Genomic DNA, 23,373 nt, shown 5'->3' with positions numbered 1-23,373 from the left:
TATTATATCTAAAATCAAAACATTTTGGATAGAATAGGGAATGGTTAAAAACATTTTTACTGTGTCTAATTGGGTAGAATTTCCATAAATGTATGCCTCCAGACACAATGCAAAGTGAACTGAGATCTCTGGGACTTCTTCTTTCTGTAAGTGGTCAGCTGTCAGTAGTCACAGGAAAAACAGGGACAAAACATGAATTTAACCCTGACAAAGGGTCTAACCCCTCACACTGTAGACAATTGTGGATGCCATTTTGTAGATGAACATGTGATGAATACACATGCAGAGAGAGCACAGTGGGACCGGTAATGTGTACCATATTTGGATCTAGATCTACACTACTGCTAGGTACTAATGGCTGCCTGTGTGTTGGGAACTCATTTGGCCTTATATGTTTATTTACCAGCTATAATTGGGTAAGAAGCACTAAGGATGTGGATTCAGCTTAATCTGAACACACACTTAGGAAAAAACGGGCTTATGTTTCATATGCCATATGCAGATTCAAACTATTCAGTGACAAAATGCTCAAATGGACTCTAGTACATATGTGCGAAGCTACTTCATTGCTTATGGAAACCTTGGAGGTAAGTGACTTTTGTGCTTGGGGAGAACCTGGTGAACTAATTACCGGTATCCAAAACAATGAACACCTGCAATGAACATAGCATTGCTGAGATAACAGGTACCACACCTATACTGGACAATGATAACTTTCCTTAAGTATGCTTTTGTGGATACCCAGCAATGTCTGAACATAACCCCTGCAAGGAAATTCTGTCTTCAATACAGTATGTTTTTAATTACCACAATGTGAGTCGATAATCCTATGTGTTATTATCGAATTTATATAATGTCCATTTACGCTTTTTTCATAGAATGAATGTTGTGAACCTATGATGTAGTTGTAGTGTTCCCCCCGCTGACCTGCTGAGAAGAGGCGTTATCCTTGGTTGGGGGTCTGTGGTATCTTTTGGATATCTGGCCTAACATATATAATATGTAAGTAAATGCAAAAAAAAGGTAATTGTTGTTTTTATATTTTATTAATACAAAATGTGACTCCAGTTTATACTACTACATATATACTCACTAATGATTTGTATAATACACAGATTTCATCTATATGAGTTCCTGATGAAGCCTATTGCAAAACGTGTTGAAGAACAAGACACTACTCTTACCTCGCCTATTGAAACAAATATTTTTGCTGGAATCACCCAATCATCTGTAAAAGATACAGGGCTATTTAATGTATGCATTACAATCAACTTTATATAAGATAGTTGTCTAAATGAAATAAGGATTTTTTTTAACAACATAGTATCTTGTAATTGACACTACATACATATCCAGCATAGTGGCAGTGTTTCAGCTAAGTTAATCATGATATTGTCTTAGTTTTGGCACCTAAGAATTCCACATACACTTATTTGATATCCCTCACATTCTATTTAAAACAACACAAAAGTTTGAGATATACTTTAAAGCTGGCTTTGCATTGTCTAGGTCCCCTCTGGCAGCTAGGCCAACTTCTAATTGCTTACGGCATACTAGGATGGTTGTGATCGGTGCCCAACGGTTTCCAAGAATGATACACACTGATTGCACAATAAGGATATTTACTATGCCATGCTTTCAGGGGTGGACTGACCATTTGGGAACTCGGGCAGTGCCCGAGGGCCCGGGGTCAGTAGGGGGCCCCATGAGATGCCCCTGGTACCTTTCATAGGCTTTTTTGGGTGTGGTTTGAGTGTGAGCAAGGACACAGGGGCCCCGTGATCCCCTATTGCCCAGGGGCCCCATGAGTTGTCAGTCCACCCCTGCATGCTTCTCAACAAGAATAACAGTAATGAATTTGTAATGCATAAGTGGAACTCATACACAGCTCACGGGCAAACCAGTTTTAAAAACATGATATAAAACTCTGCTACTGCTTATGTCCTGAGCCATACAGGTAACACTATAAGCCAGATTCAAATAGACCTTTTACACACTGCTCAGCACACAATTTCCTAAACCCCTTACTGCTGGCACCTCCAGGCCCTATAAGGGGTTTCTAATGCTGTGAGCAAGGGCGGACTGACAACTCATGGGGCCCCCAGGCAATAGGGGATCATGGGGTCCCTGTGTCCTTGCCCAAACTCAAAAAAGCCTATGAAAAGGTACCAGGGGCATCTCATGGGGCCCCCTACTGAGCCCGGGCCCTCGGGCAGTGCCCAAGTTTCCAAATGGTCAATCCGCCCCTGGCTGTGAGGCAGGCAGGGTTTATGACCCATAAATTGCTCACTACAGCTCTGCTGGTATGTGGGAAAGTCTGGCACCAGAAGAAAAAAATCTGATCACTGAGAGCTGCTGGGAATGCTAAAGTTTGACAGCTTGGTCACACAGCTTCACCAATGTTCCATTGTCTTCTAAAAGGACAAACATGTGCCTTATTGTTCATATACTCATGGCATTCCACTGTGCTCTAGACTTGCCATTGTACCAGCAACCAGCCCAGAAACTCTCTAAGCCATTTCTGTCTTTATCCAGAGGGCAAAAATTCCTTGTGGAGGGAGGTCCTCAATCACAGATGCACATCTTTGCATCATAAGAAGAAACCCCAAATACCTCCTTACATCTATGCCTTTTTATATACATATACATTTTGGGTAGTAGGGTTTCAAATGGGTTCCAGCTACATAGTAACACTTCTGTCCCTTTGAACTTCAAATCAAATCTATTCATCGTCTACGCAGTCTTTACTACTGAATGTGTAATATGAATTTCAATTTAATATGATTAAACTTACAGCATTTTCCTGACCTCTTTATTTCATATAATAGAATAATTACAAGCTTAATATCCATTATTAGTTTATTCTGTGTAATATAATACTTTAATGTAATGTCACTGCTGCTAAATTGTCCCTTTGATACCTTCTAATTGTCCTATAGTGACACCTACTGGGATTAGGGAGAGTAGAAAACGTATTCCCTGATGGCACACTAACCGAGTCATTGCAAATATTTGCCTACACAGAAAAAATGTTCAAATACTTTTTTTTCATGAATGGAGCTGACAAACCATACTTAAAATGTATATAATTGTGAAATGCTTTCATGTATACATAAGCTGAGTCTGTGTATGTTACATTGTTTTACCTGAGTTTACTGTAAAAATGTCCATTTGGTTCACATATACTGTATATTCAGTCAAGTAAATTTATTTTAAAACCCTTTCTTTATATTAATTATATATGCAATTATTGCTTTTGAAATATTTTCTGCCTATAACATATTTTTGTTCCCTTTCTTTTTTACCCGTTTCCCAATCATTCATGTCTCCGGGGTAGGTTTACTAAAGGCAAATAGACTGAAACCCTTTCTTTATATTAATATGCAATTTTTGCTTTTGAAATATTTTCTGCCTATAACATATTTTTGTTCCCATTCTTTTTTACCCATTTCCCAATCATTCATGTCTCCGGGGTAGGTTTACTAAAGGCAAATAGGCTGAGGGGTAGATTTACTAAAACTGGTGCATTCAAAATCTGGTGCAGCTGTGTATGGTAACCAATCAGCTTCTAACTTCAGCTTTTTTCAATTAACCTCCTTAATACTGGGCACTTTTATCCCCTTTCTGCCCAGACCAATTTTCAGCTTTCAGAGCTCTCATACTTTGAATGATAATTACTCAGTCATGCAACACTGTACCCAAATCAAATTTTTGTTCTTTTTTCCACACAAAGAGAGCTTTCTTTTTGTGGCATTTAATTAGCACTGGGCTTTTTTATTTTTTTTGTGCTGTAAATTAAAAAACAGAAAAAAAAAGCATCTTTCTTCATTTCTGTTATAAAAAAGTTTGCAAATAAGTAATTTTTCTTCATAAATTTGGGCCAAAATGTATACTGCTACATTGCTATGGTAAAAATAATTCCAGTCGGTGTGTATTATTTGGTCTGTGTGGACGTTATAGAGTCTACAAGCTATGGTACCAACCATTGAAAATTGAACACACCTGATCAAACCTGATGTACTGATGGCTTATCTCATTTCTTGAGAAACTAAGGCTGGCCATACATTATACAATTTTCTTTAGAAAACTGCTCTAGAATTTACCAAAAACCATATAATATGAGGTCAAACCTAAACAACACTTTCAATTGTATCCAATTAGGCAGGCCCTTGCACTACATAGTTGAAGGTAAATCTAAAGGAAATTGGGCAGAAATTGAACAGAAAATTGTACAGTGTATGGCCAGCCTTACAAGCCAGGACAGTACAAATACCCCCCAAATGACCCCTTTTTGGAAAGTAGACATTACAAGGAATTTGCAAAGGTGCATGGCGAGTTTTTTGAACAAGTAATTTTTTTCCCCAAAATTCTTTGGAAAATGAAGAAAGTAAATAAAATGTGGGTTTTTTTCACACAATTGTTATATTAACAGGTTATTCCTCTCACAGAGCATACTTGCAGCTTCATCCCAAAACACATTCTGCTGCTCCTCCTGAGTATGGGGATACCACATGTGTAAGACTTTTCCACAGCCTGGCCATATACAGAGGCCCAACATCCAAGTAGCACCTACAGACGTTCTGGAAGCATAAATTACACATCTCATTTCCTGACTACCTATCCCATTTTTCAAGGTCCTGGAGCACCAGGACAATGGAATTACCCATAAAATGACCTCATTTTGGAAAGAAAACACCCCAATGTATATTCTATGAGGCATAATGAGTCTTTTGAACATGTCATTTTTTTCCACACGTTTTCAGAAAATGTGGAAAGAAAATGAAAATGTATTTTTTTTTTTACACAAAGTTGTTCATTTATAACATATTTCTAACACATAACATGTACATACCAAAAAATTAACCCCAAAATACATTCTGCTACTCCTCCTGAGTATGGGGATACCACTTTTATAAGACTTTTCCACAGCCTGGCCACATACAGAGGCCCAACAATTAAGTAGGACCTGGAGGCATAAATTACAAATCTCATTTCCTGACTACCTATCACAATTTTGAAGGCCCTGGAGCACCAGGACAATGGAATTACCCTTGGATGCCTGCCTATCTTCTGGGAGTGCTGGCTGCTTGTACTCCTCACTGCGCTACTGGTGGATGCCTGCTCCTCCTCAGATCTCCTGAACCTCTTTGTTTGGACCCATTGCTTTCAATTGGCTCATACGCAGAATCTGAGTCTGACAAAGAGAGTTCCCCGCTATTCTTGTCCGTCATACTCAGTATCTGGAAAGCCTCTTTGCTGGTGTATAATTTTTTTATAGTTTTTTAGACATTTTGATGTCCACTGGTACAGATGTTGATTTGACACTGGTACACTGTGACAGATACTGAGCACTGGTAAACTGTGACAGATGTGGATTTGACCCTGGTAGATCGTGACAGATGTTGATCACTAGTACAGAAGAGGATGAGTACTGGTACACTGTGACAGATGTGGATCACAGGTGCAGATGTGAATTTTACATGCCTGATGAAGGGGTCCTGCGAGACTCCGAAACATTGCCTTGCTGTAACTATGTGATCGTTCATTAAAACCTTTACACCCATATTGGTGATCCTTGGTGTGTTGGTGACATTTTCTCTTGCTAATTTTGTTCGGTTCCAGCCGACGGTCGCTGCAGCACCCACTTATACACACAGCCATTTTTAACGCAGGAACGTGTGCATTTGGGCAAAACACTTGCAGATGTGGATCACTTGCACTGTGACAGATGTGGATCACGGGTACTGTGACAGATGTGGATCACAGATGTGGATCACGGGTACGGTGACAAATGTGGATCAAGGGTACTGTGACAGATGTGGATCATGGGTACGGTGACAGATGTGGATCATTGGCACTGTAACAGATGTGGATCACAGATGTGGATCACTGGCACTGTGACAGTTGTGGATCACAGATGTGGATCACTGGCACTGTGACAGATGTGGCTCACGGATACTGTGATAGATGTGGATCACTGGCAATGTGACAGATGTAGATCACAGATGTGGAACATGGGTACGGTGACAGATGTAGATTACTGGCATTGTTACAGATGTGGCTCACGGGTACTGTGACAGATGTGGATCACTGGCACTGTAACAGATGTGGATAACAGGTAGTATGACAGATGTGGCTCACGGGTACTGTGACAGATGTGGATCACTGGCACTGTAACAGATGTGGATCACAGATGTGGATCATGGGTACGCTGACAGATGTGGATCACGGGTACGGTGACAGATGTGGATCACGGGTACAGAGACAGATGTAGATCACTGGCACTGTTACAGATGTGGCTCACAGGTACTGTAACAGATGTGGATCACTGGCACTGTTACAGATGTGGATCACGGGTACTTTGACATATGTGGATCACAGATGTGGATCACTGGTACTGTGACAGATGTGGATCATAGATGTGGATCACTGTTACTGTGACAGATATGGATCATTGGCACTGTGACAGATGTGGATCTTTGGTATTGTGACAGATGTGGATCAGTGGCACTGTGACAGATGTGGATCATAGATGTGGATCACTGTTACTGTGACAGATGTGGATCATTGGCACTGTGACAGATGTGGATCTTTGGTATTGTGACAGATGTGGATCAGTGGCACTGTGACAGATGTGGATCACTGTTACTGTGACAGATGTGGATCATTGGCACTGTGACAGATGTGGATCATTGGTATTGTGACAGATGTGGATCACTGGCACTGTGATAGATGTGGATCACTGGTATTGTGACAGATGTGGATCACTGGCACTGTGACAGATGTGGATCATGGGTACTGTGACAGATGTGGATCACTGGCACTATGACAGATGTGAATTACAGATGTGGATCACTGTTACTGTGACAGATGTGGATCACTGGCACTGTGGCAGATTTTGATTACAGATGTGGATCACTGACATGGGGACATATGTGGATCACTGGTATCGGGACAGATGTGGATCACTGGTACTGTGACAGATGTGGATCACTGGTACTGTGAGAGATGTGGATCACTGGTACTGTGAGAGGGTGATGTGTGGGTGATATGCTTGTGTGCACTCGCTGATTGCCTCTGCTTCTCCTCACTCACGGACTCTATGTGAGGAGAGGCATAGTCGTTCCACTGAATAGCGGCTTTGTTGACATCACATGATGGCTGTGATTGGACATGGCCATCATGTGATCAGAAGGGCCAATCAGAGGGCCCTTCTGCCAAGCAGTGTTGCGCTGTGTCCGAGGGACAAAGGCACACCAAGAGCGCGCAGCTGCACGGCCTTGATGACGCGCTTGTGCGCATGTTCTGAAAGACATTTCTGAACATCCACTCAGAACGGCGAAGCTCCCACCTGGCAGTTTATGTGCAGTGGCCAGGTGGGAAGCGGTTAAGCTTTGCAATAAAAGCTGGAAGCTGATTGGTTTCTATGAAGAGTTGCACCAGATTTTGCACTCTCCAGCTTTAGTAAATAAACCCCTGTACACTTTACAAGTACAGTTGCACTCTGCAAGGCCTATTTGTCTTTAGTAAATCAACCCTAGTGTGTCCTTCTGGCTCTGGCTCTGCTCACATTTTCACATTTTGAGAGCTGCCATTGAAATAATAAAAAAAAAAAAAAAGATGGCTATTGAAGCCAAGCTAACCTGAATCTGATAATAATTTCCAGTCATGCATAGTTTATCAGGTCACATTTATATTAGCAGATAAGAGAAGTAAATTATTTTTTTTTACATTAATCTAAGTAATCTGAATGAACATACTGAGAGGAATTTACTAAGCCAAAATCTAGAGCAACTCTGCATCACAACCAATCAGCTTCTAGGTTGTATTGCCAAAGCTTAATTGAACAAACTGAAGTTAGAAGCTGATTGGTTAGTAGATACAGTTGCACCAGATTCTGAATGTATTCTTCCTAAACTTGTTTTTTTTATATTTTATAAATAATAGAGAATAAGGTAAATTGGGAAATTTGTAACATGTTTTTCATTAGCAAATGTGTGCTTTTCTTTTCTGACTTAGATAGGTGAAGGTACACTTTCATTTCCTTCTCATCACCTGAAATTTTAAATCAGGCTGGCAGAAGTCTTGCCTACACTCCTTGCTGCCATTGGAATGATGAAGTAGAATAGCATCGATCAACAAGACAGAAATGTCCAGTTTCATTTCTGCGCAGCACTGAGAATGCCATTTACTTGCTGATGTTACCTATGGCAGATCTACAGATGGCATGGACAAGCAGTTATATAACATATACAAATAAAGAAACAGTGATAAAAAAAATCTGATTTTGTTGGCATTGTGATCTTCAACATAAACATACTTAGCCGGTTTTGTAGCATAAAACTTTGTCTGAGTGGATATAGTTTCAATGGGTTTCAAAAAGTTAAAAAAAACACTTTTTTTAATTTAGGATATAGTCAATGGATACAATCCCTCACAAAGTCAATTTTGTTTTAATGTTTGTGTTCCCTTGGGGAATTCTTCCTTCACTTCCTGTCTCAGGACACAGCAAGAATGGAGTGGAGTTGTCACCAGAACAAATGTCCTCATACTGCCCCACTATTCCTTACCCAGTGGCAACTCAACATTTTTTTATATTCCCTTCTTTTTTTTCTCCTGGTGACAAAAGACACCAAAACAAATAGAGAGGGGAAATCTCCCGGCAGGGACACAGACAGCTATAAAAAACCTGACAGAGGTTCCAACTCCTAATCCTTACAACGCAAAAAGGAAAAAAGTAGGTCCTCACAGTACATAGGGATTGATTTGCTAAGGACAAATAGGCTGTGCACTTTGCAAGTGCAGTTGCTCCAGAGCTTACTAAATGAGGTAAAGCTTCACTTTACAAAGAATACATAATAATCACTAGAGATGAGTGAATCGAACCAGGCGAAGTGGAATTCGATTCGAATTTCAGGAAAAATTCGATTCGCGTCGAATCCGAATATTAGCCTACTTCGGGTGCGCGAATCGGATTTTTCCCGATCAGCCGGCAAAAGTGTCCCTGCAGAAAGCTCCGCTATTTCTGACAGTTCTCTGACAGTTCCTTCACATGTACAGCGGTTGAAACATTGTATCTATTTGTTTCCATTTAGGATACAGATGTTTTTATTCGGAAACAGATACAATGTTTCAACCGCTGTAAATGTGAAAGTCAGAGAACTGTCAGAAATAGAGGAACTCTGCAGATACACTTTTTGCCGGTTTGGAATTATTCTTATTTTCATCCTACTTCTTCTTCTTCTTCTTCTTCTTCTTCTTCATCCTCATCCTCAGAAGAAGAAGAAGAAGAGGATGAGGATGAGGATGAAGAAGAAGAAGAAGTAGGATGAAAATAAGAAGAATTCCAAGCCGGCAAAAAGTGTATCTGCAGAGCTCCTCTAAGTGTATCTGCAGAATAGAGGAGCTCTGCAGATACACTTTTTGCCGGCTTGGAATTCTTCTTATTTTCATCCTACTTCTTCTTCTTCTTCCTCTTCATCCTCATCCTCATCCTCTTCTTCTTCTGAGGATGAGGATGAAGAAGAAGAAGAAGTAGGATGAAAATAAGAAGAATTCCAAGCCGGCAAAAAGTGTATCTGCAGAGCTCCTCTATTCTGCAGATACACTTAGAGGAGCTCTGCAGATACACTTTTTGCCGGCTTGGAATTCTTCTTATTTTCATCCTACTTCTTCTTCTTCTTCCTCTTCCTCTTCATCCTCATCCTCTTCTTCTTCTTCTGAGGATGAAGAAGAAGAAGAAGAAGAAGAAGTAGGATGAAAATAAGAAGAATTCCAAGCCGGCAAAAAGTGTATCTGCAGAGCTCCTCTAAGTGTATCTGCAGAATAGAGGAGCTCTGCAGATACACTTTTTGCCGGCTTGGAATTCTTCTTATTTTCATCCTACTTCTTCTTCTTCTTCATCCTCATCCTCAGAAGAAGAAGAAGAGGATGAGGATGAGGATGAAGAGGAAGAAGAAGAAGAAGTAGGATGAAAATAAGAATAATTCCAAGCCGGCAAAAAGTGTATCTGCAGAGCTCCTCTATTCTGCAGATACACTTAGAGGAGCTCTGCAGATACACTTTTTGCCGGCTTGGAATTCTTCTTATTTTCATCCTACTTCTTCTTCTTCTTCTTCTTCATCCTCATCCTCATCCTCAGAAGAAGAAGAAGAGGATGAGGATGAAGAAGAAGAAGAAGAAGTAGGATGAAAATAAGAAGAATTCCAAGCCGGCAAAAAGTGTATCTGCAGAGCTCCGCTAAGTGTATCTGCAGAGCTCCGCTATTTCTGACAGTTCTGTGACATTCCCTCCATACAGCGGTTGAAACATTGTATCTATTTGTTTCCATTTATGGAAACAAATAGATACCATGTTTCAACCGCTGTATGGAGGGAATGTCACAGAACTGTCAGAAATAGGCTATTTCTGACAGTTCTGTGACATTCCCTCCATACAGCGGTTGAAACTCCTTCTTCTCATCCTTCTCCTTCTTCTCATCCTTCTCCATATTCTCATCCTTCTCCTTCTTCTCATCCTTCTCCTTCTCCTTCTTCTCATCCTTCTCCTTCTTCTCATCCTTCTCCTTCTTCTCATCCTTCTTCTCATCCTTCTCCTTCTTCTCATCCTTCTCCTTCTTCTCATCCTTCTGCTTCTTCTCATCCTTCTTCTTCTCATCCTTCTCCTTCTTCTCATCCTTCTTCTCATCCTTCTCCTTCTTCTCATCCTTCTTCTCATCCTTCTCCTTCTTCTCATCCTTCTCCTTCTCCTTCTTCTCATCCTTCTCCTTCTTCTCATCCTTCTCCTTCTCCTCATCCTTCTCCTTCTTCTCATCCTTCTCCTTCTTCTCATCCTTCTCCTTCTCCTTCTTCTCATCCTTCTCCTTCTTCTCATCCTTCTCCTTCTCCATCTTCTCATCCTTCTCCTTCTCCTTCTCCTTCTTCTCATCCTTCTCCTTCTCCTTCTCCTTCTTCTCATCCTTCTCCTTCTCCTTCTTCTCATCCTTCTCCTTCTCCTTCTTCTCATCCTTCTCCTTCTTCTCATCCTTCTCCTTCTCCTTCTTCTCATCCTTCTCCTTCTCCTTCTTCTCATCCTTCTCCTTCTCTTTCTCCTTGTCCTTCCTCATCTCCAAGGGCATTTAAATTAAAGGTACAGTGTTCTGCACTAATTTAAAGGCTCTCTGAAGCCTAGAAACCCTTTTAATAAGTTAAATTCGTAGCGAATTAATTCGCATCGAATCGAATTTCTTCCTCAAATTCGGCGAATCAGCCGAATCGAATTTTTGAATAATTCGCTCATCTCTAATAATCACATGCAAGGAAAATTAAAAACAGCACTTCTGCTTGCACATGATTGGATGATGGAAGTCAACAGAGCTCCCCTCATTTATTAAGCTCTGGAGCAATTGCACTTGCAAAGTGCACAGTCTATTTTCCTTTAGTAAATCAACCAGAGTGTTATTGAAAAATTATATATAAAACCTGAAACAAAATCAGGCTATATGTGACCAGCTCTAAGCTTAGGAGATTCCTTTTCATTTCACTCTATACAGAAATGTAGCCTTTAGAAGAAAATGTTTGTTGAAGTGTACCAGTGTATGCCATTTTCTAAAATCATCTGCTTCTTGTTAGCTGTTCACCTGCATAAAGGAATTGTCTGCAGCACATCAATAAAATAGTGAAGTAAAAAATAGATTCTTAATTTGAGGAAGAAGTAAGCCAAGAAATAATGAGGTAAAACAGGCAAGAAAAGGTGTTGAACATTTTGCTTTTCCTTCCAGCCTTGAAGGATACGGAAAACTGCATGCTTCCTGTGACCTCATCCTACGTCTGTTCTGAAATAAACACAATTTCTAGAGTGCAGACAAAAGCCATAGTTACATAAACTGAATCTGTATCAAGGAAAATTACATTAAAGGAAACCTGTCATGACAAAAATATGTAGGCTGTTGTTGCTGACTGCTCCTTAATAAATTGATAGATTCATGGTAGCCACACTGGCTCTGGCCAGTAAAAGTTCTTGTATAAAATTAAAATAAAACACATGTTATACTTACCTACTCCGTACAGTGGTATTGCACAGAGCTCCCCCGAACCTCCTCTTCTGGGGTCCCCTGTCGGTGCTGTCCACTCCTCCTCTTCTGCATCTGCCACATAGCCAGCACTTGCTATGAGGGCAGTCATTTAGGCTTTCTCCCGAGCCGGGCTGTTTGTGTCTATAGACACAAATAGTGCAGCATGGCCCCATCCTCCACTCCCACCTCACTGGATTTGATTGACAGCAGCAGTAGCCACTGGCTCCCACTGCTGCCTCCATGTTCAGTGAAGAGAGAGAGGGAGCAGCAGTGCCACTCTCTGTCACAATGCTGGATCAAGATCAGGTTCAAAAAAGTATTTGGGGGGTGGGGGGCGGGGACAAGGAGCTAATCTTGGAAGGTTTATGTTTTTACCTTAATGCAGAAAATGCATTAAGGTTAAAAAAAATCTTTAGCATTTACAACCACTTTAATCACTTCAATACCGGGCACTTTTATCCCCCTTCCTACCCAAGCCAATTTTCAGCTTTCTGCACTGCCGCACTTTGAATGACAATTGCACAATCATGCAATGCTGTACCCAGTGGTGTATTTAGGTTTTGTGCTGCCCCAGGCAGCACAAAAGTTGTCTGCCCCCACGGACACCAACCAACACCCCTCCTTCCCCCTCCCGCGATGAGAGCCTGACCTTGACCAACAACACCAATGCCTCCCATCTGGGAGAGCCTTCCACTACTCCCCTCTCCCCCCCACGATAGAGAGAAAGACACTCATCTTCACAGCTCTGGACATCCCTGGGAACGAGAGTCTGGCTCTACATACTCCATCAAGCAACCCGAAGCCTCTCTCGGATTCCACCTGGTTCCCATGGTGGAGGTATCCCTTCTTTCATCCCTTCTTCTGGGAGGAGGTGCTGCCCCCCTGAAAAATGCCACCCTAGGCAAGTGCCTTGTTTGCCTTGTGGTAAATACACTCCTGGCTGTCCCCAAACTAAATGTTTATCATTTTGTTTTTGCTAAGTAAACAAAAACATTTTTTGGATAAAACATTTTGTTTCTTCATTTCTGTTATACCATTTTCCAAATAAATAATTGTTCTTAATAAGTTTAGGTCAAAATGTATTCTGCTATATTTTTTGGATGAAAATAACTAAAATCAGTCTTTATTATTTAGCCTGTAGGGCAGTTATGGAGCCCACAAACTATGGCAAAGCTATTTAAAAGCAATAAATCCTGTTGTATTGACAGCCTACAGTATATCATTTTTTGAGGTCCAAAAATGTCAGGACTGTACAGATATCCCTCAAATGACCCCTTTTTGGAAAATAGATAGTCCCTTCACATAAAGGGTCCTGTAGTCTGTTTATGCATACGGGAATATGATGTCTGCACATCAGTGAACTCTTCTTCAACTGCCTGGGCATAGCTGTAATTTACTTTACAAGTATTGACATCATGGCACTTTTAAAATAACATCATTTCTACAGAGATGGATAAGTTAAGAAAAATGCGTAGCTTTTATTGTGCAAAAGTACTGGGAGTTTTTTACGAGTATCTCAGTGTTCAACTTTCAATGAGCATTAAAACCCTGATTTTTGATGGAAGTTCTCCTGTATTTTGCAGTATTAGGGCCAATTCATACTGCCCTGGATTGCTGCAGCACACTATACCATAACAGTTCAGTGTGCATCAGCAGCATTTCAGTGCATCACACAGTTCCCTTTTTTTCACTCAACTTCATTTGAAGTAGACAAATGTGACACTTCATTCATGTCACTGTACAGCAACGCAGTGCGTTGCACTGCTGTACAGTGACATCCGATCCTGTCATATGCACTGAGATGAAATGCAGCATCTCTACTGTCACAGTGCCTTGACTCTTCGGCCCCATGTACACGGGACACTTCTGAACAATAGAAACTGACTGGAAAACGTCAGTTAAAAAATGGCTGTTTAGCCACGTTTGCATAACCCGTTTATGTGTGTTTGCATTTAGAAGTGTTTTTCAAAGATAAGCACAGGAGAACCTCCCAAGTGCCCAAAATACACTGAAAAGTGGTAAATTATTAACTATTTCAGACTGTTTCACAGAAATACAGAGAGTAGAAGCAGAGACAGCAGTACGTGTTGAAATTAGCTTAGGTGTGAGTTGCTCATTAACATTTCTTTTGTTTCCAAGGGTGGGAAAGGTGTCTGGTGGAGTGAGTAATTATGGCCACCTGGCAGGGGGGTCTTCATGAGGAATTTGAGGTGTGAATGGGCATTAACATATCTTTTGTTTCCAAGGGTAGGAGAGGTCTGAGGTGTGAATTAGTCATTACAATACATGACAAGCTTGGTAGGAACATCCTGTATTCAGTGTCTTGTCCATCTGAGTACCTTGAAAATGCTTTGCATGCATTTTTCATGATGAAAAAAGGCTCTGGACAGCAAACGCTTATAAACACATTTAACAGGGTATAGATAAGAGGCGTCCTTCACAAATGCCCAATCAATGTTCCCTGCTGCCAAGGCTGTGCTGCTCAGCCTCAGAAACATCATGATTGTCAGTGAAAATATGCTTACTAAGAGAATACACCCACCGCCACTACCCACTCTGTCAGTGCTAGTGGTTGGTTGCTAGGACCACTAGCATCCTAGCAACCAATCATGTGCTTGTCCCAAGCCTTGCCATTTAGAGTAAGAGGAGATTGGAAACCTGCCTAGTCCCAGTACCAGTGCCCCAGCTTCTGCGTGTCTGTCCTGTAGCTTCCTACTGCACTGAGAAGAAACAGACCATGATGTAAGTGGGATCTCTGGACACCATGATCTAAGAGGTATCACTGAGGACCATTATCCAAGGGGGAGCTCTGAGGACCGTGATCTAAGGGGGATCTCTGGGGATACTGTTATAAGGGAGGACTTTAGGGACTCTAATGAAATGGGGAATGTAATGTAAGCATTCTAGGGACCCTGATGTAAGGGGGGCTTTAGGGACGCTAATAAAAAGGGGGGACCTTGATGTAAAGGGGTGACTCTGGGGACCATGATTTAGGAGGGGGAACTCTGGGGACCCTGATGTAAGGGGGAACGCTACTGTAGGGGAGAACTCTAGCGACCCTGATGTAAGCTGGCTTTAGGGATCCTAATGAAAAGGGGGGGCTATGATGTAAGGGGGCAACTTTAAGTACCCTAATGAAAGGGGGCTTTGTTGTAAAAGATCCTGATTTAAGGAGGGAAACTCTGGGGACTCTAATGAAATGGGGGAATTCTGATGTAAGGTGGGAACTCCATTGCAACCATCAACATGGAAAAAAAAATGATGCCTAAGATACAACTTAAAAACTACATGATGAATACGTCAATTTGCCCTTTTGGTTTACTTACTTCCTATATACTCTATGTATCTACAGATTATACCAGAGCTCAGCTTAATGGACTGTACAATGTGTGAAAATGCTTTCAGTTATTTAATGTGTTTTAGATTCCATTAATCTAGCTATTTCAAAAATATTTGAAATAGGCCAAGGGTTTCTGACAGACTTATGGGAAGGGTTAGAGTTCACAAATATTAATTAAAGAAATAGCAGTAAAGAAACTGAGAGCGAAAAGAACCATTGACCTGTGTGCCCTGATTGTTTTCAAAACCTTTCCATTAAATATTTCCAACTTGCATACAATTACAAATGTCAGGGTTTTTTTTTCTATGTATTTGCTTTGCAAAATACTTGCCAAGCTATGTATAATGTATGACATGCAAATGCAAAACATGACATGTCATTCTAACTTTACCATCTTTTTGTAGGTATACTGATAGGTTTGTGTGTATAGCCAAAACTTTTTTTTGTTTTGGCTTTAGGACTATTGTAAAATAATAATGGTCTACTTGGTCTGCTTGGGTTCTCAGTGGACATGCAGGAAGATAATAGGTTAGGAGACTAATTGATATCCTGTATCCAGTTTTTTAACTCCCAGGTACTGTTACTTAGTAGTTCGATATGTCTAGTACAGTTGTGGCCAAAATTATTCAACCCCCAATGCTGTAAAGGGGTTTAGGGACTATAGTGTACATTTGGAATTGTATTCAGAATCAAATCCTACAAGGACGTTGTAACTACCCAAATGCAACTAAAATGACATCAATTGTTTATGTAATACAGTAGTAAATGGTTCTTATGTGGTTTCTTCATTGCCACAATTATTCAACCCCTTAAAGACTACCACTCTGAAGAACAGAGGTTCATACAGGTGCTTTCCATCAGGTATTGAAAACACCTGTGGATGTCACCGAGCAGCAATCAAGCATAATAAGCACCAATTAGGCAGCTTTAAAATGACTGTGATACTCAGCTCCTTCTAGACATTTACTGGTGTGGTTACAAACATGGTGAAGGCAAGAGAATGGTCCAGGAAGACAAGAGAAGAGGTGATTTCTCTTCACAGGAAGGGCAATGGCTATAAGAAGATTGCAAAGATGTTAAACATACCAAGAGACACCTTAGGAAGCATCATTCGCAAATTCAAGGCAAAGGGCACTGTTGAAACGCTACCTGGTCGTGGCAGAAAGAAGATGCTGACTTCGACTGCTGTGCGCTACCTGAAGCGTAGAGTGGAGAGAAGTCCCCGTGTGACTGCTGAGGAACTGAGAAAAGATTTGTCAGATGTGGGTACAGAAGTTTCAGCCCAGACAATAAGACGCACACTGCGTAATGAAGGCCTCCGTGCCAGAACTCCCAGGCGTACCCCCTTGCTGTCTCCAAAGAATAAGAAGAGTCGACTGCAGTATGCCAAAAGCCATGTGGACAAACCACAAAAGTTGTGGGATAGTGTTCTGTGGACTGATGAAACAAAATTAGAACTGTTTGGGCCCATGGATCAACGCTATGTTTGGAGGAGGAAGAACAAGGCCTATGATGAAAAGAACACCTTGCCTACTGTGAAGCATGGTGGAGGGTCAATCATGCTTTGGGGCTGTTTTGCTTCTGCAGGTACAGGGAAGCTTCAGCGTGTGCAAGGTACCATGAATTCTCTTCAGTACCAGGAGATATTGGATGGAAACGTGATGCAGTCCGTCACACACCTGAGGCTTGGGAGACGTTGGACCTTTCAACAGGACAATGATCCCAAGCATACCTCCAAGTCCACTAGAGCATGGTTGCAGAGGAAAGGCTGGAACATTTTGGAGTGGCCATCGCAGTCACCAGACTTAAATCCGATTGAGAACCTCTGGTGGGACTTAAAGAAAGCAGTTGCAGTGCGCAAGCCTAAGAATGTGACTGAACTGGAGGCCTTTGCCCATGAAGAATGGGCGAAGATACCCGTAGATCGCTGCAAGACACTTGTGTCAAGCTATGCTTCACGTTTAAAAGCTGTTATAACTGTAAAAGGATGCTGTACTAAGTACTAAGATTGAATGTCACTTGGGGGTTGAATAAAACTGATAATGCTGTGAGCACAGAAAAGACATTTGTGGTTATTTCATTATAACTGTTATGTTATATTTGTCTGACCTACAAGTGCCTCTTTAATGTAAATGTAAGCAAGATGACTGAATGATCAAAAGCAATGTCAAACTGGCCAAAACACTCAATTTCAGTGGGGGTTGAATAATTTTGGCCACAACTGTAGTTGATTTAGTTTTTTTCACTGTTCAGGTTAAAAGGGACCGGCCAAATTACACATTGTGTTTTGACTGAGGCACTTGATCAGCGGCAACAGCATTTTTCTTTAATTGAATTTAGCATTTCTTTTTCTCTCTTAATTAAAAAAAATGGGTTTCGTTTTGCTTGTAGTGTTTTAGGGCTGCTGTTTGGGTTTTTTTATTTTCCTATTTATTTATTTCAGCTCTATTTTACAGTAATTTACCATATTTGTGTTTAATATTGTTATGATTTACTGTATATTTATTTATGTATTTATTAGCAGCAGCAAAAGCAACATTATATTGGCAACATCATAAAAGCCACAGGCTTATTGGTTAGCCCTTCTGCCCTTTAGCACTAAGATCCTAAGCCTGAATCCCAACCAGGACACTATGCATGGATTTTACATGCTCTCGCTGTGCTTGTGTGGGTTTCCTCCCAGTACTCTGGTTTCCTCCCACACGCCAAAGACATGTTGGAAGTTTGATTGGCTTCTGTTTAAATTGCTGGCAGTATGTTTCAGTATGTATGTGAACTAGGGACCTTACGAGGAAATATGTGTGCCCTAGCTTCAGTTTAAATAGAAGAAGTATGCTACCAGCCAAAAACCCATGCCTAGCAGCTCAGTGCCAGCTTGGCAATATTGCTGCCCGTCCAGCTAGAGGATTTAGCACTCTTGTGTGAACTAATATAATAGTGATATAGCGCTGTGATTATTACTACGACCCTATTTATAATATCACTCTTGTGTGAATTTCCAGCCTATGTTGTAAGCAGGGGTAGGTTCCCAACCCCTATTTCTTCAACGGTAAGTCCTTTCCTGCCCTCCACTATCATATAGAAGGTAATATTTCCATGTTGTTGGACCCGTGCCTACCAGGAGGCTCCACTTGACCACAGACATGTATGTTTGTATGCAGCCATGCAGGAAGGATGAAGTACAGGACACACCATTGGAGTTGGTTGTGGCACCCTACATACTTACAGCTAGTGATCCTGAGAGGACAGTTGCCTTCATCTCCGCCTCCTTCTCAATGCCCTCTTGAGTCATGCAGAGTGGAGAGCTGTGACGATGCATGCATCTATGTCACTTGTAGTAAATAACCAACATACAATTTGCGCAATTCAGAACCTGTCATGGGCATTAAGCCTGCACTGATAAAGTATTTTAGCTACACGCAAGCATATACCAAAGTAACCAAGACAGTGTGGCGCTAATAAAATAATAAAAATCAGTGTATGTGTATGTGAGACTGTATTCAAAATCATCAGAACAGTGCATAATCTAAACCACAGGTAAACATTATATTATTACAAAACACACTTAATATGGTGACCAGTCCACTACTCTCCACTTTCAGATATGAACCACACAAAATGATAAAGGAAAAGTGCAAACTGTGTAAATAAATATACAAATTCATAAATTATATAAATAAACTGGTAAATGCAAACGTTCATCAGTGAAAAAAGTCCAATCCCACGTGCTCAATCCAATGCTCTTCTTAAAACATCACTCTGTGCAGGTGCTACATAGTTACATAGTTAGTCTGGCTGAAAAAAGATAAAAGTCCATCCAGTTCAACCCAATCCACCCAATCATATACTAATGTGCTTACCTCAATGTAATGTCCTCTGGGTAAGGGTTGAAGTGATACACTTGTCTCTTCCCTTGCCACACATGTATAAGAATCCAGCAAATCTTTTACCATACATAAGTATCAGAGCATTAAAAACAAAAGCTGCATAGTGCTCACTGCATTCCTTTTATTTATATATGAGGAAACATCAGTCTCTAAATAGTGGAATGCCCTGTGTGTAAACCTGAGTGGTTAGTACACAGATACCTCATTAGGAAAGACACTCTGCCCTTAAGGTGGATTTTGACAGACCATAGTGCCCATCTGCCCACGGGAACAGTTGATTGGCTGGCGTATGCAAAAATGAACCAGTTTTGGATCAGTCACAGTTATTAAGCCCCTACTGCAAATGAAGTATATTACATTGTCTGGGGATTCTGCCACCCAAAGTTTTTGTACAGCCTAAGCCTCTCCTTTCAAAACTACAGGTCTGAAATAACTCCCAATTCCTGCCACCCCATGATCTCACAAGAATATCTGGGCACCATTAACACCTTCTTTTACCACTACTGGCTTGACACTGTTAACATCTACTGTCGCCTCTGTAGGCCTACCACCATTAACATCTCATACTGGGCCCATTGCTGTTGTTCATTGGACACCCAATTTTTTTTACGTCTGTTTTACTGCTGCAAAGTGTGTCAAGTGTTTGGCAACTAACATCCTTTCTTCTGCATAACTATTTTTGTAGGGCTATGGTGTTTTTTCACCACTAACAATCAAAACCCAATTTTTCTGCAGCTGTTTCACATTATCAAAGAATTTAGATTTTTTTGGCCAGGTAATATTCTGTGCTCTGCACAAATACAGTAATTCTGTAGGGTGAATATACTGTATATTGATGGAGCAACTAATATTTCCTTTATTGTAGAGCACTAATTTATAAGAATGCCTCCAAAAACCTGGTTAACGGGACATTTAAGGACATAAGTATTGTTTTACCTTAATTGACCTAATACTGTAGGAATGTCATTACTTCTTTCACACAGGCGTTCTGTTTTTTTCATCAGTTAAGTCGCGTTTGTTTTTTTTTTTTCAAAATTGGAGCTAAATGGATCAAGACTGCACTTTTTACCTCCGTTTTCATATCTGTTGACATCCAATTTTCATCAGATGACATCCATTTTTCATTCAATGACATCCATTTACCTCCATTTTCTCCATTTTTGTATCCGATTACATCCATTTTTGAGCCTTTTGTGGTCTGTTTACATCTGTTTTACATCCTTTATCATTGTTTTTTTCCATGACTCATGGAAATTTCCCAAGACACTTTGCTGAAACCCAGCATGCATTGAGCTTCCCATGCTGCTTTGCAGTCCCAGTGAATGGCAGTGTGTATCACAGTGTTCTTCCTGTGTGTTCCTGTGTTTTTCCTTTGATTTTGCATTGGAAAGCGATGGCTTGTTCCCGATTTTGGGATGATATGACATGCTTTGTCATGATGGCTTATGTGAGGAGAGAGGAGAGTGGAGAGCCGGAGGAGGAAGGTATGTGAGCAAAAACGTTGTGGCTATTGGTATCATCCCATGCTGCTGAAGAGGCCCTATGAGGGATTTGTTGACCTGCACTATGCAGATATGTGACATTATCCCTTAAAATTCTTCAGTTACTTGGATGTCTATACCCACATTCGATGACCTATTGGAGCAGTTGCTCTCAAATTCAGTGCCATGTTTCGGTCCCATCCCTTTTTTTGACTATTGAACAATATAATGTGTTTTTGTGCATTACCATTCAAAAAAGTGTATTTGTTTTCCAAAAAAATTGTGTGACGTAAAAAATTGCAACACCCATAATTTTATTCTCAAGTCTAGGGCCTTTGCATTAAAAATATATAATGTTTGGGGGATCAAAGTAATTTTCTAGCAAAAACTGTTTTTTTCATGTAAACAAAAAGTATCAGAAGGCTTGTTCGTCTAACCACTTGAAGGCTTTTTCTTTAAGTGGTTAGAAGAATGGGTGCTGTGTGGCATAAGCTTCTAATGCCCCAACTTTTTGGAAAGTAGACACTCCATGGTATTTGATAGGGGGCATGGTGAGTATTTTGCAGATCTCATTTGTTATCGCAGGTTTTTGGGAAGTGAAGCAAGAAAACGAAAATTAATTTTTTCTTTTCTTTTTTTTCTTTTTAACCACTTTCCGCTCGGCCTATAGTAAAAAGAGAGCCAGGAAAGCCTCTCATTAAAACGGGAGGGCGTCATATGATGTCCTTCCCGTTCGCACCTTGCACGAGCCCGCAGGCCTGCGCTGTGGCGTGATCTATCACCGGCTGTGTATCTCGGACACGGCCAATGACAGATCTGTGTACTGGCCCCGTTGCCAGTACCATGTGACCTGCTGTGATCAATCACAGCAGGTCACATGACAGTTGTAAACAATGGATGGCTTCCTTTCATGCCATCCATTGTATACAAGTGTGTCTAGCTGTGAATGGTCACAGTGATCACATGCACAGGCTGGGCCAATCACAGCCCAACTGTGTCATGTGATTAGCCATGGCCAATCACAGCTAATCACAAAAAAACCTGAATGGATCGATTTCATTCAGTTAGATGCTTGCCATTCTAGCTTTGAATGGTCACAGTGATCACATGCACAGGCTGGGCCAATCACAGCCCAACTGTGTCATGTGATTAGCCATGGCCAATCACAGCTAATCACAAAAAAACCTGAATGGATCGATTTCATTTAGTTAGATGCTTGCCATTCTAGCTTTGAATGGTCACAGTGATCACATGCACAGGCTGGGCCAATCACAGCCCAACTGTGTCATGTGATTAGCCATGGCCAATCACAGCTAATCACAAAAAAACCTGAATGGATCGATTTCATTCAGTTAAATGCTTGCTTATAGCAAAAAATTCTTTGCTATAAGCAATCAAATTGTGTACTACTTCCCCAAAGTAGTACAATGTTACTATGGTAACATTATACTACTTTGGCCATAGTGTAATATGAAAAAAAAATCTTAAACAAAGAAAAAAAAAAATTATTACATTTTTTTGTTCGTATTGTCACCAGTCAGTGTCCCTGATCACCGCCACACCAATTATATGATGATGCTGTACTGCACTGGTAACAGTATGTAAAAAAACATTGTGAAAATAATTTTTTTAATTTCTTCATTTTCCAAAAAATTATGACACAAAAATTACAAAAAACTCACCATGCCTCTTATGAAATATGTTGGACTGTCTACTTTGCAAAAAAGGGGTCATTTGGGGGATATCTGTACTGTTCAGAAATTTTTGGGCCTCAAGAAATTAGGCTGGCTGTCAGTACTTCAGGATTGATCAATTTTCAGATATATCCCATAGTTTGTGAACTCTATAACTTTCCTACAGACTAAATAATAAATACTGATTTGGGTTATTTTCACCAAAGAAATGTAGCAGAATACATCTTGGCCTAAATTTATGAAGGGCAATTATTTATTTGCAAACTTTTATAACAGAAACAAAGAAAAACATGTTTTTTTTTTTTTTTCAAATACCACCAAAAGAAAGCTCTAGTTGTGTGAACAAAATGATAAAAATTTAGTTTGGGTACAGTGTTGCAGGACCACACAATTATCATTCAAAGTGTGAGAGCACTGCAACCTGAAAATTGACGTGGGCAGGGAGGGGGTAAAAGTGGCCAGTATTGAAGTGGTTAAAAACCCTGTGACAAAAAATGATATCTGAAAAATACTCACCATGCCTCTTATGAAATTCATTGGGGTGTCTACTTTCCAAAAAGGGATCATTGGGGGGGGGGGGGTTGTACTATCCTGGCATTTTAGGGCCTGAGAAACTGTGATATGTAGTGAGGAAGTGACATGAGGAAATACTTTGATAAGCCTGGAGGTGGTTATTGAATTTTCAGGGCATGTATGTAGCTAGGCTGCCAAAATGACTTTCGCATGTGGTATTCCCATACATGGAAGAAGTAGCAGAATGTGTTTTGGGGTGTAATTCCACATATACCCACGGCATGCATGAGCAATATATAATTTAAGTGGCAACTTTGTGTAAAAAAAAAAAAAAGTTTTTGTAATTTTCCAAAAATTTGTGGTAAAAAGTAAAATCTTTCATAGACGCAACATGCCCCTCAGCAAA

Source organism: Staurois parvus, unplaced genomic scaffold (assembly GCF_062004578.1).
Source record: "Staurois parvus isolate SC_StPar_1 unplaced genomic scaffold, SC_StPar_1.0 ptg000015l, whole genome shotgun sequence".
Lineage (NCBI taxonomy): Eukaryota > Metazoa > Chordata > Amphibia > Anura > Ranidae > Staurois > Staurois parvus.
This window is presented reverse-complemented; position numbering follows the sequence as displayed.